The sequence below is a fragment of the Arachis ipaensis genome, chromosome B2 (assembly GCF_059453495.1).
Source record: "Arachis ipaensis isolate K30076 ecotype BB chromosome B2, ASM5945349v1, whole genome shotgun sequence".
NCBI classification, from domain to species: Eukaryota; Viridiplantae; Streptophyta; class Magnoliopsida; order Fabales; family Fabaceae; genus Arachis; species Arachis ipaensis.
Genome location: NC_142437.1, coordinates 80,746,420 through 80,763,713, shown reverse-complemented (window position 1 = coordinate 80,763,713; position 17,294 = coordinate 80,746,420). Strand labels below are relative to the sequence as shown.

Below are 17,294 nucleotides of genomic sequence, written 5' to 3'. Positions count from 1 at the left end.
TTCTCAGGATCATAGGCTTCTTCTTCAGAAGATGCCTCTTGAGTACTGTTGGATGCAGCTTGCATTCCATGCAGACTCTGAGAGATCATATTGACTTGCTGAGTCAATATTTTATTCTGAGCTAATATGGCATTCAAAGTATCAACTTCAAGAACTCCCTTCTTCATAGGCGTCCCATTACTCACAGGATTCCTTTCAGAAGTGTACATGAACTGGTTATTAGCAACCATGTCAATGAGTTCTTGAGCTTCTGCAGGTGTTTTCTTTAGGTGAATGGATCCACCTGCAGAAGTGTCCAATGACATCTTAGATAACTCAGACAGACCATCATAGAATATATCTAGGATGGTCCATTCTGAAAGCATGTCAGAAGGACACTTTTTGGTCAACTGTTTGTATCTTTCCCAAGCTTCATAGAGAGATTCACCTTCTTTCTGTCTGAAGGTTTGAACATCAGCTCTAAGCTTGCTCAGCTTTTGAGGAGGAAAGTACTTGGCTAAGAAAGCCGTGACCAGCTTATCCCAAGAGTTCAGGCTGTCTTTAGGTTGAGAATCCAACCATAATCTAGCTCTGTCTCTTACAGCAAAAGGGAAAAGCATGAGCCTGTAGACTTCAGGATTTACTCCATTAGTCTTAACAGTATCACATATCTGCAAGAATTCAGTTAAGAACTGAAAAGGATCTTCAGATGGAAGTCCATGAAACTTGCAGTTCTGCTGCATCAGAGAAACTAATTGAGGTTTCAGCTCAAAGTTGTTTGCTCCAATGGCAGGAATGGAGATGCTTCTTCCATGTAAATTGGAATTAGGTGCAGTAAAGTCACCAAGCATCCTCCTTGCATTATTATTATTTTCGGCTGCCATCTCCTCTGCCTGTTTGAAAATTTCTGAAAGGTTATCTCTGGATTGTTGTATTTTAGCTTCTCTTAATTTTCTCTTCAGAGTCCTTTCAGGTTCTGGATCTACTTCCACAAGAATGTTCTTATCTTTGCTCCTGCTCATATGACAAGGAAGAATGGCCAGAAAAATGATAATAATAATAGAGATCCTTTATACCACAGTATAGGGATCCCTTTGTGAGTGGAAGAAAAGGGGGAGATAAAGAATGTAATATAATGGAAGAAACACAACTGTGATGAGGATTGAGATGTGAGATGAGATGTTAGGATATGAATAGAATAAGATGGGGGAGGGAAAATTTTCGAAAATTATTTTGAAAAAGAGTTAGTAATTTTTGAAAAATGGTTTTTGAAAAATTGTTAGTAATTTTCGAAAATTAAGTTTTAAAAATTAAAATAATTAATAAATTAAAAAGAAATTTTGAAAAAGGGGAGAGATATTTTCGAAAATGAGAGAGAGAGAGTTAGTTAGGTGGTTTTAAAAAAGTTAAGAAACAAACAAAAAGTTAGTTAGTTAGTTGAAACAAATTTTGAAAAGATAAGAAGTTAGGAAGTTAGAAAAGATATTTTGAAAAGATATTTTTGAAAAAGATAAGATAAGAAGATATTTTTGAAAAGATATGATAAGATTAGTTTTGAAAAAGATTTGATTTTTAAAATCTCAATTAATGACTTGATTCATAAGAAATCACAAGATATGATTCTAGAACTTAAAGTTTGAATCTTTCTTAACAAGCAAGTAACAAACTTCAAATTTTTGAATCAAAACATTAATTGATTAGTTATTTTCGAAAATTTTATATAAAAATAAGAAAAAGATTTTTGAAAAATATTTTTGGAATTTTCGAAAATAACTAAGAATTTTGAAAAAGATTTGATTTTTGAAAAAGATTTTGAAAAAGATAAGATTTTCAAATTGAAAATTTGATTTGACTTTTGAGAAACAATTTGATTTTAAAAATTTTTGAAAAAGTCAATCCAAATTTTCGAATTTGATGAGAGAAAAAGGGAAAGATATTTTTTTTTATTTTTGAATTTTTATGAAAAACATGAAAATTATGCAATGTATGAAATTTTTAGATCAAAACAATGAATGCATGCAAGAATGCTATGAATGTCAAGATGAACACCAAGAACACTTTGAATGTCATGATGAACATCAAGAACATATTTTTGAAAAATTTTTAATGCAAAGAAAACATGCAAGACACCAAACTTAGAATTCTTTAATGCTTACGCACTAAGAATTCAAGAATGCATATGATAAACATGAAAAGAAACAAAACAAAAAAATCATCAAGATCAAACAAGAAGACTTACCAAGAACAACTTGAAGATCATGAAGAACACTATGGATGCATGATATTTTCGAAAAAAATGCAAGATGCTTATGCAAGTGACACCAAACTTATGATATGACTCAAGACTCAAATAAGAAACACAAAATATTTTTGATTTTTATGATTTTCTAATTTTTTTGGATTTTTATTTTATATTTTTCGAAAATTAAAAGGAAAAATAAGGAAAATAAGGATTCCAAAATTTTTAATATGAATTCCAGGAATCTAGCCATGTTAGTCTAAAGCTTCAGTCCAGGAATTAGACATGGCTCACTAGCCAGCCAAGCTTTCAAAGAAAGCTCCAGTCCAAAACACTAGACATGGCCAATGGCCAGCCAAGCTTCAGCAGGTGATCATGGATCAACAGCGGGTAGATGAGCAACAGCTAAATTGCTCTTGCCAATAAATTGCAAGCCTCAGTCCAAATAAATTTAGACATGGCTTTACAGCCAGCCAGGCTGCAACATATAATTACATGGGCTGGAGTGATTAGTTGAATACCAATCCCAAAGTAGTTTGGGTATGGCTTTACAGCCAGATATGATTCAACATATTTCCTGAAACACTAGAATTCATTCTTAAAAATTTTGAAGCCATAGAATAATTTATTTTTGAAAACAATTTTTTTTTTCGAAAACAGATGAGAAAATTTTAGAAATATTTTTGAAAAATTTTTGAAAATAAAATAAAAAGAAAATTACCCAATCTGAGCAACAAGATGAACCGTCAGTTGTCCAAACTCAAACAATCCCCGGCAACGGCGCCAAAAACTTGGTGCACGAAATTGTGATGTCCAGGCTCAAACAATCCCTGGCAACGTGAGCAACTTGATGTGCTGATCTCAATACATAATTGTCACAACTTCGATACAACTAACCAGCAAGTGCACTGGGTCGTCCAAGTAATACCTTACGTGAGTAAGGGTCGAATCCCACGGAGATTGTTGGTATGAAGCAAGCTATGGTCACCTTGTAAATCTCAGTTAGGCAGATATAAATGGATAATGGTGATTTCGAATAATAATTAATAAGATAGGGATAGAGGTACTTATGTAAATCATTGGTAGGAATTTCAGATAAGCGAATGGAGATGCTTTTCGTTCCTCTGAACCTCTGCTTTCCTGCTATCTTCATCCAATCATTCTTACTCCTTTCCATGGCTGGCTGTATGCAAGGGCATCACCGTTGTCAGTGGCTACATCCCCTCCTCTCAGTGAATCATATGCTCACGCACCCTGTCACGGCACGGCTATTCATCTGTCGGTTCTCGATCATGCTGGAATAGGATTCACCCTCCTTTTGCGTCTGTCACTAACGCCCAGCACTCGCGAGTTTGAAGCTCGTCACAGTCATTCAATCATTGAATCCTACTCAGAATACCACAGACAAGGTTTAGACCTTCCGGATTCTCTTGAATGCCGCCATCATTCTAGCTTACGCCACGAAGATTCTGGTTAGGAGATCTAAGAGATACTCATTCTAGCTTAATTCATGTAGAACGGAAGTGTTTGTCAGGCACGCGTTCATAGGGGAGATGGTGATGAGCGTCACACATAATCATCACCTTCATCACGTTCTTGGGTGCGAATGGATATCTTAGAAGCGAAATAAGAAGAATTGAATAGAAAATAGTAGTACTTTGCATTAATCTTTGATGAACAGCAGAGCTCCACACCTTAATCTATGGAGTGTAGAAACTCTACCGTTAAAAATACATAAGTGAAGGTCTAGGCATGGCCGAGATGGCCAGCCCCCTAAACGAGATCACAGGATCAAAATACAATCCAGGATTCAAAAATGGTCAAAAAGAGACGTCTAATACAATAGTAAGAGGTCCTATTTATAATAACTAGTCACTAGGGTTTACATGAGTAAGTAATTGATGCATAAATCCACTTCCGGGGCCCACTTGGTGTGTGCTTGGGCTGAGCTTAAGTGTTGCACGTGCAGAGGCCATTTGTGAAGTTGAACACCAGTTTCTGTGCCAGTTTGGGCGTTCAACTCTGGTTTTGGATCCTTTTCTGGCGCTGGACGCCAGATTTGGGCAGAAGGCTGGCGTTGAACGCCAGTTTACGTCGTCAATTCTTGGCCAAAGTATGGACTATTATATATTGCTGGAAGGCCCTGGATGTCTACTTTCCAACGCAATTGGAAGCGCGCCATTTCGAGTTCTGTAGCTCCAGAAAATCTATTTTGAGTGCAGGGAGGTCAGAATCCAATAGCATCAGCAGTCCTTTTTCAACCTCTGAATCTGATTTTTGCTCAAGTCCCTCAATTTCAGCCAGAAAATACCTGAAATCACAGAAAAACACACAAACTCATAGTAAAGTCCAGAAATGTGAATTTAACATAAAAACTAATGAAAACATCCCTAAAAGTAACTAGATCCTACTAAAAACATACTAAAAACAATGTCAAAAAGCGTATAAATTATCCGCTCATCAAACACCAACTACCAAGCCAACCAAAGCCACTCCAACCAAAACCAAAACAACTACACCAAGTACCAAGCACCACACCATAGACAACAAAACCAAAACCAAACTCCTCCATCTTCCAACAACCAAGTTGAAGAGCATAGAGCCGCTATGGAAAAACGAGATGAGAGCAACAAGGCTCAATTTGATGCCTTGAGTACCCAATTGGCTAACCTCACCAACTTTCTTTCAAAGATGAACATGTCAACCCAACCACTAAACCCCGATAACAACACGAACCAACCCTCGAGTTCTTCTAACCTTCCATCCCAACCCCAACCAAATCCAAGAGGCGGTCTCAATGCCATCACTCTACGGTCGGAACTACATTAGAAGAGATACCTCCAAGGGTCATGGGAGAAATTCATGAGGAAGAGGTAGTTGTTGAAGCTCCATATGAAGAAGAGGTGGTAGACAAAAGGCATGAGGAAGAAGGAGTAAACCTCAAGGAACCCAAGAGGAAAGCCATAGTGGATGAGTCCGTTCCTATTCCATTTCCTTCTATGGTGAAGAAGGCAAAGAAAACACCGGAGTTTGATTTGAACATGCTTCAAGTGTTCAGAAAGGTTGAGGTAACCATACCATTCCTTGATGCAATTCAACAAATTCCAAAGTATGCAAAATTTTTGAAAGACTTGTGTACACAGAAGGATAGGATAGGAGAATTGGAGACATTATCCTTGGGTAGTTTAACTTCTTCCTTGATGGAACCTATTCCAAGAAAATGTGGTGACCCTGGACCGTGCTTAGTGTCTTGTTGTATTGGCGGATACACCTTTCATGATTGTATGTGTGACTTGGGAGCCTGTGTTAGCATCATGCCGCTTTCTATTTAGGTGCGGTTGAATTTAGTTCCATTGAAGAAGTCGGCGGCAAAGTTTGCCTTAGCTGATAAAAGTGTGATCACAGTGATGGGGATAGCGGAAGATGTACTCGTGGCAACTCAGGATTTGGTTTTTCCGGTTGACTTTTACATCCTTGAAATGCCTCCAGCAGAAAATAGAAGCTCATCCTCCGTCCTACTTGGCATAGAACTCTTGAACCATTAGGATGCCGACTTGTTGGATGGGATTTGTTAGAACTTCCCAACCTCTTCTTTGAATTTCATGTCGGATCTCCGGATACTCATTTCTTTTGAGTTTAAAAGGGACCTCAGGGATCACCTTCTTCTTGGCCACAACATCATAGAAGTGGTCTTGATGGGCTTTGGAGATGAACCTTTCCATCTCCCATGACTCGGATGTGGAAGCTTTTATCTTCCCTTTCCCTCTTCTAGAGGATTCTCCGGTCTTAGGTGCCATCAATGGTAATGGAAAAACAAAAAAGCTATGCTTTTACCACACCAAACTTAGAATATTGCTCGCCCTCGAGCAATAAACAAAAGAATAGAAGAAGAAGAAGAAGAAATATGGAGAGGGAGAGGGATATGTGGTTTCGGCCAAGGAGAGTGTGGAGGGGTGTGTTGTGTGAATTTGATGAAGAATGGAGGGCTTTATATAGGGAAGGGAGGGGGGTTAAGGTTCGGCCATATGGGTGGGTTTGGGTGGGAAATTGGTTTTGAATTTTGAAGGTAGGTGGAGTTTATGAGGTAGGTTTATTGGGAAGAGTGGGTGGATGTGAGTGGTGAATGTTTAGTGGGGAAGAGAGATTGAGGTGATTGGTGAGGGGTTTTTAGGGAAGAGTGTTTATGGGGTTGTGTGAAAGAGAGTGGTGAGAAGAAGTGAGTGGAGGTAGGTGGGGATCCTGTGGGGTCCACAGATCCTGAGTGGATCCTGTGGGGTCCACAGATCCTGAGATGATCCTGTGGGGTCCACAGATCCTGAGGTGTCAAGGCATTTACATCCCTGCACCATTAGGCATGTAAAAATGCCTTTGTACCCAACTCTGGGCGTTCAGCGCCAGGTTGGTGGCCATTTTGGGCGTTCAACGCCCATCTGTGTGCCATTTCTGGCGTTGAACGCCAGAACCATGCCTGTTCTGGCGTTCAGCGCCCAGAAGCTGCCCATTTTGGGCGTTCAGCGCCAGAACTATGCTCTGTTCTGGCGTTTGAACGCCAGACAGATGCTCCTCCAGGGTGTGATTTTTCTTCTGCTGTTTTTGATTCCGTTTTCAATTTTTATATTTATTTTGTGACTCCACATTATCATGAACCTAAGAAAACATGAAAAACAATAAAAATAAGATTTAGATAAACATTGGGTTGCCTCCCAACAAGCGCTTCTTTAATGTCAATAGCTTGACAGTGGGCTCTCATGGAGCCTCACAGATGTGCAGAGCTTTGTTGAGACTCTCCAACACCAAACTTAGAGTTTGGATATGGGAGTTCAACACCAAACTTAGAGTTTGGTTGTGGCCTCCCAACACCAAACTTAGAGTTTGACTGTGGGGGCTCTGGTTGACTCTGCCTTGAGAGAAGCTTTTTCTGCTTCCTCTCCATGGTTGCAGAGGGAGGTCCTTGAGTTTTAAACACAAGGGAGTTCTCATTCCATTGAAGGAATATTTCACCTCTGTCAACATCAATCACAGCTCTTGCTGTGGCCAGGAAAGGTCTTCCTAGGATGATGGATTCATCCTCTTCCTTTCCAGTATCCAGGACTATGAAATCAGCAGGGATGTAAAGGCCCTCAACCTTTACTAATACATCTTCTACTTGTCCATAAGCCTGTTTTCTTGAGCTGTCTGCCATCTCTAGTGAGATTTTAGCAGCTTGCACCCCACAGATTCCCAGTTTCTCTATTACAGAGAGGGGCATGAGGTTTATCCCTGAACCAAGGTCACACAGAGCCTTAAAGATCATGGTGCCTATGGTACAAGGGATTATGAACTTTCCAGGATCCTGTCTCTTCTGAGGCAATGTCAGTTGGTCCAGATCACTTAGTTCATTGATGAACAAGGGAGGTTCAACTTCCCAAGTATCAATGCCAAATAATTTGGCATTCAGCTTCATGATTGCACCAAGAAACTTGGCAGTTTGCTCTTCAGTAACATCCTCATTCTCTTCAGAAGAGGAATACTCATCAGAGCTCATGAAGGGCATAAGGAGGTTCAATGGAATCTCTATGGTCTCTAGATGAGCCTCAGAGTCCTTTGGTTCCCCAGAGGGAAGCTCCTTATTGATCACTGGACGTCCCAGGAGGTCTTCCTCCTTGGGATTCACGTCCTCTCCTCTCCTCACAGGTTCGGCCATGGCGCTTATGTCAATGGCCTCGCACTCTCCTTTTGGGTTCTCTTCTGTATTGCTTGGGAGAGTACTAGGAGGGATTTCAGTGATCCTTTTACTCAGCTGGCCCACTTGTGCTTCCAGATTTCTAATGGAAGACCTTGTTTCATTCATAAAACTTACAGTGGCCTTAGATAGATCAGAGACTAGATTTGCTAAATTAGAAGCATTTTGTTCAGAGTTCTCTGTCTGTTGCTGAGTTGATGATGGAAAAGGTTTGCTATTGCTAAACCTGTTTCTTCCACCATTATTAAAGCCTTGTTGAGGCTTTTGATCCTTCCATGAGAAATTTGGATGATTTCTCCATGTTGAGTTATAGGTGTTTCCATAAGGTTCACCTAAGTAATTTACCTCTGCTATTGCAGGGTTCTCAGGATCATAGGCTTCTTCTTCAGAAGATGCCTCTTGAGTACTGTTGGATGCAGCTTGCATTCCATGCAGACTCTGAGAGATCATATTGACTTGCTGAGTCAATATTTTATTCTGAGCCAATATGGCATTCAGAGTATCAACTTCAAGAACTCCCTTCTTCATAGGCGTCCCATTACTCACAGGATTCCTTTCAGAAGTGTACATGAACTGGTTATTAGCAACCATGTCAATGAGTTCTTGAGCTTCTGCAGGTGTTTTCTTTAGGTGAATGGATCCACCTGCAGAAGTGTCCAATGACATCTTAGATAACTCAGACAGACCATCATAGAATATATCTAGGATGGTCCATTCTGAAAGCATGTCAGAAGGACACTTTTTGGTCAACTGTTTGTATCTTTCCCAAGCTTCATAGAGAGATTCACCTTCTTTCTGTCTGAAGGTTTGAACATCAGCTCTAAGCTTGCTCAGCTTTTGAGGAGGAAAGTACTTGGCTAAGAAAGCCGTGACCAGCTTATCCCAAGAGTTCAGGCTGTCTTTAGGTTGAGAATCCAACCATAATCTAGCTCTGTCTCTTACAGCAAAAGGGAAAAGCATGAGCCTGTAGACTTCAGGATTTACTCCATTAGTCTTAACAGTATCACATATCTGCAAGAATTCAGTTAAGAACTGAAAAGGATCTTCAGATGGAAGTCCATGAAACTTGCAGTTCTGCTGCATCAGAGAAACTAATTGAGGTTTCAGCTCAAAGTTGTTTGCTCCAATGGCAGGAATGGAGATGCTTCTTCCATGTAAATTGGAATTAGGTGCAGTAAAGTCACCAAGCATCCTCCTTGCATTATTATTATTTTCGGCTGCCATCTCCTCTGCCTGTTTGAAAATTTCTGAAAGGTTATCTCTGGATTGTTGTATTTTAGCTTCTCTTAATTTTCTCTTCAGAGTCCTTTCAGGTTCTGGATCTGCTTCCACAAGAATGTTCTTATCTTTGCTCCTGCTCATATGACAAGGAAGAATGGCCAGAAAAATGATAATAATAATAGAGATCCTTTATACCACAGTATAGGGATCCCTTTGTGAGTGGAAGAAAAGGGGGAGATAAAGAATGTAATATAATGGAAGAAACACAACTGTGATGAGGATTGAGATGTGAGATGAGATGTTAGGATATGAATAGAATAAGATGGGGGAGGGAAAATTTTCGAAAATTATTTTGAAAAAGAGTTAGTAATTTTTGAAAAATGGTTTTTGAAAAATTGTTAGTAATTTTCGAAAATTAAGTTTTAAAAATTAAAATAATTAATAAATTAAAAAGAAATTTTGAAAAAGGGGAGAGATATTTTCGAAAATGAGAGAGAGAGAGTTAGTTAGGTGGTTTTAAAAAAGTTAAGAAACAAACAAAAAGTTAGTTAGTTAGTTGAAACAAATTTTGAAAAGATAAGAAGTTAGGAAGTTAGAAAATATATTTTGAAAAGATATTTTTGAAAAAGATAAGATAAGAAGATATTTTTGAAAAGATATGATAAGATTAGTTTTGAAAAAGATTTGATTTTTAAAATCTCAATTAATGACTTGATTCATAAGAAATCACAAGATATGATTCTAGAACTTAAAGTTTGAATCTTTCTTAACAAGCAAGTAACAAACTTCAAATTTTTGAATCAAAACATTAATTGATTAGTTATTTTCGAAAATTTTATATAAAAATAAGAAAAAGATTTTTGAAAAATATTTTTGGAATTTTCGAAAATAACTAAGAATTTTGAAAAAGATTTGATTTTTGAAAAAGATTTTGAAAAAGATAAGATTTTCAAATTGAAAATTTGATTTGACTCATGAGAAACAATTTGATTTTAAAAATTTTTGAAAAAGTCAATCCAAATTTTCGAATTTGATGAGAGAAAAAGGGAAAGATATTTTTTTTGATTTTTGAATTTTTATGAAAAACATGAAAATTATGCAATGTATGAAATTTTTAGATCAAAACAATGAATGCATGCAAGAATGCTATGAATGTCAAGATGAACACCAAGAACACTTTGAATGTCATGATGAACATCAAGAACATATTTTTGAAAAATTTTTAATGCAAAGAAAACATGCAAGACACCAAACTTAGAATTCTTTAATGCTTACGCACTAAGAATTCAAGAATGCATATGATAAACATGAAAAGACACAAAACAAAAAAATCATCAAGATCAAACAAGAAGACTTACCAAGAACAACTTGAAGATCATGAAGAACACTATGGATGCATGATATTTTCGAAAAAAATGCAAGATGCTTATGCAAGTGACACCAAACTTATGATATGACTCAAGACTCAAATAAGAAACACAAAATATTTTTGATTTTTATGATTTTCTAATTTTTTTGGATTTTTATTTTATATTTTTCGAAAATTAAAAGGAAAAATAAGGAAAATAAGGATTCCAAAATTTTTAATATGAATTCCAGGAATCTAGCCATGTTAGTCTAAAGCTTCAGTCCAGGAATTAGACATGGCTCACTAGCCAGCCAAGCTTTCAAAGAAAGCTCCAGTCCAAAACACTAGACATGGCCAATGGCCAGCCAAGCTTCAGCAGGTGATCATGGATCAACAGCGGGTAGATGAGCAACAGCTAAATTGCTCTTGCCAATAAATTGCAAGCCTCAGTCCAAATAAATTTAGACATGGCTTTACAGCCAGCCAGGCTGCAACATATAATTACATGGGCTGGAGTGATTAGTTGAATACCAATCCCAAAGTAGTTTGGGTATGGCTTTACAGCCAGATATGATTCAACATATTTCCTGAAACACTAGAATTCATTCTTAAAAATTTTGAAGCCATAGAATAATTTATTTTTGAAAACAATTTTTTTTTTCGAAAACAGATGAGAAAATTTTAGAAATATTTTTGAAAAATTTTTGAAAATAAAATAAAAAGAAAATTACCCAATCTGAGCAACAAGATGAACCGTCAGTTGTCCAAACTCAAACAATCCCCGGCAACGGCGCCAAAAACTTGGTGCACGAAATTGTGATGTCCAGGCTCAAACAATCCCTGGCAACGTGAGCAACTTGATGTGCTGATCTCAATACATAATTGTCACAACTTCGATACAACTAACCAGCAAGTGCACTGGGTCGTCCAAGTAATACCTTACGTGAGTAAGGGTCGAATCCCACGGAGATTGTTGGTATGAAGTAAGCTATGGTCACCTTGTAAATCTCAGTTAGGCAGATATAAATGGATAATGGTATTTTCGAATAATAATTAATAAGATAGGGATAGAGGTACTTATGTAAATCATTGGTAGGAATTTCAGATAAGCGAATGGAGATGCTTTTCGTTCCTCTGAACCTCTGCTTTCCTGCTATCTTCATCCAATCATTCTTACTCCTTTCCATGGCTGGCTGTATGCAAGGGCATCACCGTTGTCAGTGGCTACATCCCTTCCTCTCAGTGAATCATATGCTCACGCACCCTGTCACGGCACGGCTATTCATCTGTCGGTTCTCGATCATGCTGGAATAGGATTCACCCTCCTTTTGCGTCTGTCACTAACGCCCAGCACTCGCGAGTTTGAAGCTCGTCACAGTCATTCAATCATTGAATCCTACTCAGAATACCACAGACAAGGTTTAGACCTTCCGGATTCTCTTGAATGCCGCCATCATTCTAGCTTACGCCACGAAGATTCTGGTTAGGAGATCTAAGAGATACTCATTCTAGCTTAATTCATGTAGAACGGAAGTGTTTGTCAGGCACGCGTTCATAGGGGAGATGGTGATGAGCGTCACACATAATCATCACCTTCATCACGTTCTTGGGTGCGAATGGATATCTTAGAAGCGAAATAAGAAGAATTGAATAGAAAATAGTAGTACTTTGCATTAATCTTTGATGAACAGCAGAGCTCCACACCTTAATCTATGGAGTGTAGAAACTCTACCGTTAAAAATACATAAGTGAAGGTCTAGGCATGGCCGAGATGGCCAGCCCCCTAAACGAGATCACAGGATCAAAATACAATCCAGGATTCAAAAATGGTCAAAAAGAGACGTCTAATACAATAGTAAGAGGTCCTATTTATAATAACTAGTCACTAGGGTTTACATGAGTAAGTAATTGATGCATAAATCCACTTCCGGGGCCCACTTGGTGTGTTCTTGGGCTGAGCTTAAGTGTTGCACGGGCAGAGGCCATTTGTGAAGTTGAACGCCAGTTTCTGTGCCAGTTTGGGCGTTCAACTCTGGTTTTGGATCCTTTTCTGGCGCTGGACGCCAGATTTGGGCAGAAGGCTGACGTTGAACGCCAGTTTACGTCGTCAATTCTTGGCCAAAGTATGGACTATTATATATTGCTGGAAGGCCCTAGATGTCTACTTTCCAACGCAATTGGAAGCGCGCCATTTCGAGTTCTGTAGCTCCAGAAAATCTATTTTGAGTGCAGGGAGGTCAGAATCCAACAGCATCAGCAGTCCTTTTTCAACCTCTGAATCTGATTTTTGCTCAAGTCCCTCAATTTCAGCCAGAAAATACCTGAAATCACAGAAAAACACACAAACTCATAGTAAAGTCCAGAAATGTGAATTTAACATAAAAACTAATGAAAACATCCCTAAAAGTAACTAGATCCTACTAAAAACATACTAAAAACAATGTCAAAAAGCGTATAAATTATCCGCTCATCAAACACCAACTACCAAGCCAACCAAAGCCACTCCAACCAAAACCAAAACAACTACACCAAGTACCAAGCACCACACCATAGACAACAAAACCAAAACCAAACTCTTCCATCTTCCAACAACCAAGTTGAAGAGCATAGAGCCGCTATGGAAAAACGAGATGAGAGCAACAAGGCTCAATTTGATGCCTTGAGTACCCAATTGGCTAACCTCACCAACTTGCTTTCAAAGATGAACATGTCAACCCAACCACTAAACCCCGATAACAACACGAACCAACCCTCGAGTTCTTCTAACCTTCCATCCCAACCCCAACCAAATCCAAGAGGCGGTCTCAATGCCATCACTCTACGGTCGGAACTACATTAGAAGAGATACCTCCAAGGGTCATGGGAGAAATTCATGAGGAAGAGGTAGTTGTTGAAGCTCCATATGAAGAAGAGGTGGTAGACAAAAGGCATGAGGAAGAAGGAGTAAACCTCAAGGAACCCAAGAGGAAAGCCATAGTGGATGAGTCCGTTCCTATTCCATTTCCTTCTATGGTGAAGAAGGCAAAGAAAACACCGGAGTTTGATTTGAACATGCTTCAAGTGTTCAGAAAGGTTGAGGTAACCATACCACTCCTTGATGCAATTCAACAAATTCCAAAGTATGCAAAATTTTTGAAAGACTTGTGTACACAGAAGGATAGGATAGGAGAATTGGAGACATTATCCTTGGGTAGTTTAACTTCTTCCTTGATGGAACCTATTCCAAGAAAATGTGGTGACCCTGGACCGTGCTTAGTGTCTTGTTGTATTGGCGGATACACCTTTCATGATTGTATGTGTGACTTGGGAGCCTGTGTTAGCATCATGCCGCTTTCTATTTAGGTGCGGTTGAATTTAGCTCCATTGAAGAAGTCGGCGGCGAAGTTTGCCTTAGCTGATAAAAGTGTGATCACAGTGATGGGGATAGCGGAAGATGTACTCGTGGCAACTCAGGATTTGGTTTTTCCAGTTGACTTTTACATCCTTGAAATGCCTCCAGCAGAAAATAGAAGCTCATCCTCCGTCCTACTTGGCATAGAACTCTTGAACCATTAGGATGCCGACTTGTTGGATGGGATTTGTTAGAACTTCCCAACCTCTTCTTTGAATTTCATGTCGGATCTCCGGATACTCATTTCTTTTGAGTTTAAAAGGGACCTCAGGGATCACCTTCTTCTTGGCCACAACATCATAGAAGTGGTCTTGATGGGCTTTGGAGATGAACCTTTCCATCTCCCATGACTCGGATGTGGAAGCTTTTATCTTCCCTTTCCCTCTTCTAGAGGATTCTCCGGTCTTAGGTGCCATCAATGGTAATGGAAAAACAAAAAAGCTATGCTTTTACCACACCAAACTTAGAATATTGCTCGCCCTCGAGCAATAAACAAAAGAATAGAAGAAGAAGAAGAAGAAATATGGAGAGGGAGAGGGATATGTGGTTTCGGCCAAGGAGAGTGTGGAGGGGTGTGTTGTGTGAATTTGATGAAGAATGGAGGGCTTTATATAGGGAAGGGAGGGGGGTTAAGGTTCGGCCATATGGGTGGGTTTGGGTGGGAAATTGGTTTTGAATTTTGAAGGTAGGTGGAGTTTATGAGGTAGGTTTATTGGGAAGAGTGGGTGGATGTGAGTGGTGAAGGTTTAGTGGGGAAGAGAGATTGAGGTGATTGGTGAGGGGTTTTTAGGGAAGAGTGTTTATGGGGTTGTGTGAAAGAAAGTGGTGAGAAGAAGTGAGTGGAGGTAGGTGGGGATCCTGTGGGGTCCACAGATCCTGAGATGATCCTGTGGGGTCCACAGATCCTGAGGTGTCAAGGCATTTACATCCCTGCACCATTAGGCATGTAAAAATGCCTTTGTACCCAACTCTGGGCGTTCAGCGCCAGGTTGGTGGCCATTTTGGGCGTTCAACGCCCATCTGTGTGCCATTTCTGGCGTTGAACGCCAGAACCATGCCTGTTCTGGCGTTCAGCGCCCAGAAGCTGCCCATTTTGGGCGTTCAGCGCCAGAACTATGCTCTGTTCTGGCGTTTGAACGCCAGACAGATGCTCCTCCAGGGTGTGATTTTTCTTCTGCTGTTTTTGATTCCGTTTTCAATTTTTATATTTATTTTGTGACTCCACATGATCATGAACCTAAGAAAACATGAAAAACAATAAAAATAAGATTTAGATAAACATTGGGTTGCCTCCCAACAAGCGCTTCTTTAATGTCAATAGCTTGACAGTGGGCTCTCATGAAGCCTCACAGATGTGCAGAGCTTTGTTGAGACTCTCCAACACCAAATTTAGAGTTTGGATATGGGAGTTCAACACCAAACTTAGAGTTTGGTTGTGGCCTCCCAACACCAAACTTAGAGTTTGACTGTGGGGGCTCTGGTTGACTCTGCCTTGAGAGAAGCTTTTTCTGCTTCCTCTCCATGGTTGCAGAGGGAGGTCCTTGAGTTTTAAACACAAGGGAGTTCTCATTCCATTGAAGGAATATTTCACCTCTGTCAACATCAATCACAGCTCTTGCTGTGGCCAGGAAAGGTCTTCCTAGGATGATGGATTCATCCTCTTCCTTTCCAGTATCCAGGACTATGAAATCAGCAGGGATGTAAAGGCCCTCAACCTTTACTAATACATCTTCTACTTGTCCATAAGCCTGTTTTCTTGAGCTGTCTGCCATCTCTAGTGAGATTTTAGCAGCTTGCACCCCATAGATTCCCAGTTTCTCTATTACAGAGAGGGGCATGAGGTTTATCCCTGAACCAAGGTCACACAGAGCCTTAAAGATCATGGTGCCTATGGTACAAGGGATTATGAACTTTCCAGGATCCTGTCTCTTCTGAGGCAATGTCAGTTGATCCAGATCACTTAGTTCATTGATGAACAAGGGAGGTTCAACTTCCCAAGTATCAATGCCAAATAATTTGGCATTCAGCTTCATGATTGCACCAAGAAACTTGGCAGTTTGCTCTTCAGTAACATCCTCATTCTCTTCAGAAGAGGAATACTCATCAGAGCTCATGAAGGGCATAAGGAGGTTCAATGGAATCTCTATGGTCTCTAGATGAGCCTCAGAGTCCTTTGGTTCCCCAGAGGGAAGCTCCTTATTGATCACTGGACGTCCCAGGAGGTCTTCCTCCTTGGGATTCACGTCCTCTCCTCTCCTCACAGGTTCGGCCATGGCGCTTATGTCAATGGCCTCGCACTCTCCTTTTGGGTTCTCTTCTGTATTGCTTGGGAGAGTACTAGGAGGGATTTCAGTGATCCTTTTACTCAGCTGGCCCACTTGTGCTTCCAGATTTCTAATGGAAGACCTTGTTTCATTCATAAAACTTACAGTGGCCTTAGATAGATCAGAGACTAGATTTGCTAAATTAGAAGCATTTTGTTCAGAGTTCTCTGTCTGTTGCTGAGTTGATGATGGAAAAGGTTTGCTATTGCTAAACCTGTTTCTTCCACCATTATTAAAGCCTTGTTGAGGCTTTTGATCCTTCCATGAGAAATTTGGATGATTTCTCCATGTTGAGTTATAGGTGTTTCCATAAGGTTCACCTAAGTAATTTACCTCTGCTATTGCAGGGTTCTCAGGATCATAGGCTTCTTCTTCAGAAGATGCCTCTTGAGTACTGTTGGATGCAGCTTGCATTCCATGCAGACTCTGAGAGATCATATTGACTTGCTGAGTCAATATTTTATTCTGAGCCAATATGGCATTCAGAGTATCAACTTCAAGAACTCCCTTCTTCATAGGCGTCCCATTACTCACAGGATTCCTTTCAGAAGTGTACATGAACTGGTTATTAGCAACCATGTCAATGAGTTCTTGAGCTTCTGCAGGTGTTTTCTTTAGGTGAATGGATCCACCTGCAGAAGTGTCCAATGACATCTTAGATAACTCAGACAGACCATCATAGAATATATCTAGGATGGTCCATTCTGAAAGCATGTCAGAAGGACACTTTTTGGTCAACTGTTTGTATCTTTCCCAAGCTTCATAGAGAGATTCACCTTCTTTCTGTCTGAAGGTTTGAACATCAGCTCTAAGCTTGCTCAGCTTTTGAGGAGGAAAGTACTTGGCTAAGAAAGCCGTGACCAGCTTATCCCAAGAGTTCAGGCTGTCTTTAGGTTGAGAATCCAACCATAATCTAGCTCTGTCTCTTACAGCAAAAGGGAAAAGCATGAGCCTGTAGACTTCAGGATTTACTCCATTAGTCTTAACAGTATCACATATCTGCAAGAATTCAGTTAAGAACTGAAAAGGATCTTCAGATGGAAGTCCATGAAACTTGCAGTTCTGCTGCA

At 39.7% G+C, this 17,294-nt stretch overlaps 3 non-coding genes across 3 annotated transcripts; all 3 read left to right on the top strand.

The window, feature by feature from the left end:
• Positions 1 to 359: 359 nt before the first annotated feature.
• On the top strand, positions 360 to 467 carry LOC148574570 (small nucleolar RNA R71). The gene has a single exon (XR_015906360.1). It is a non-coding gene; the product is annotated as a small nucleolar RNA R71 (small nucleolar RNA).
• An 8,193-nt stretch (positions 468 to 8,660) lies between these two features.
• Positions 8,661 to 8,768, top strand: LOC148574569 (small nucleolar RNA R71). Its single transcript, XR_015906359.1, has one exon. It is a non-coding gene; the product is annotated as a small nucleolar RNA R71 (small nucleolar RNA).
• Positions 8,769 to 16,932: 8,164 nt separating this feature from the next.
• Positions 16,933 to 17,040, top strand: LOC148574568 (small nucleolar RNA R71). The gene has a single exon (XR_015906358.1). It is a non-coding gene; the product is annotated as a small nucleolar RNA R71 (small nucleolar RNA).
• Positions 17,041 to 17,294: the final 254 nt, after the last annotated feature.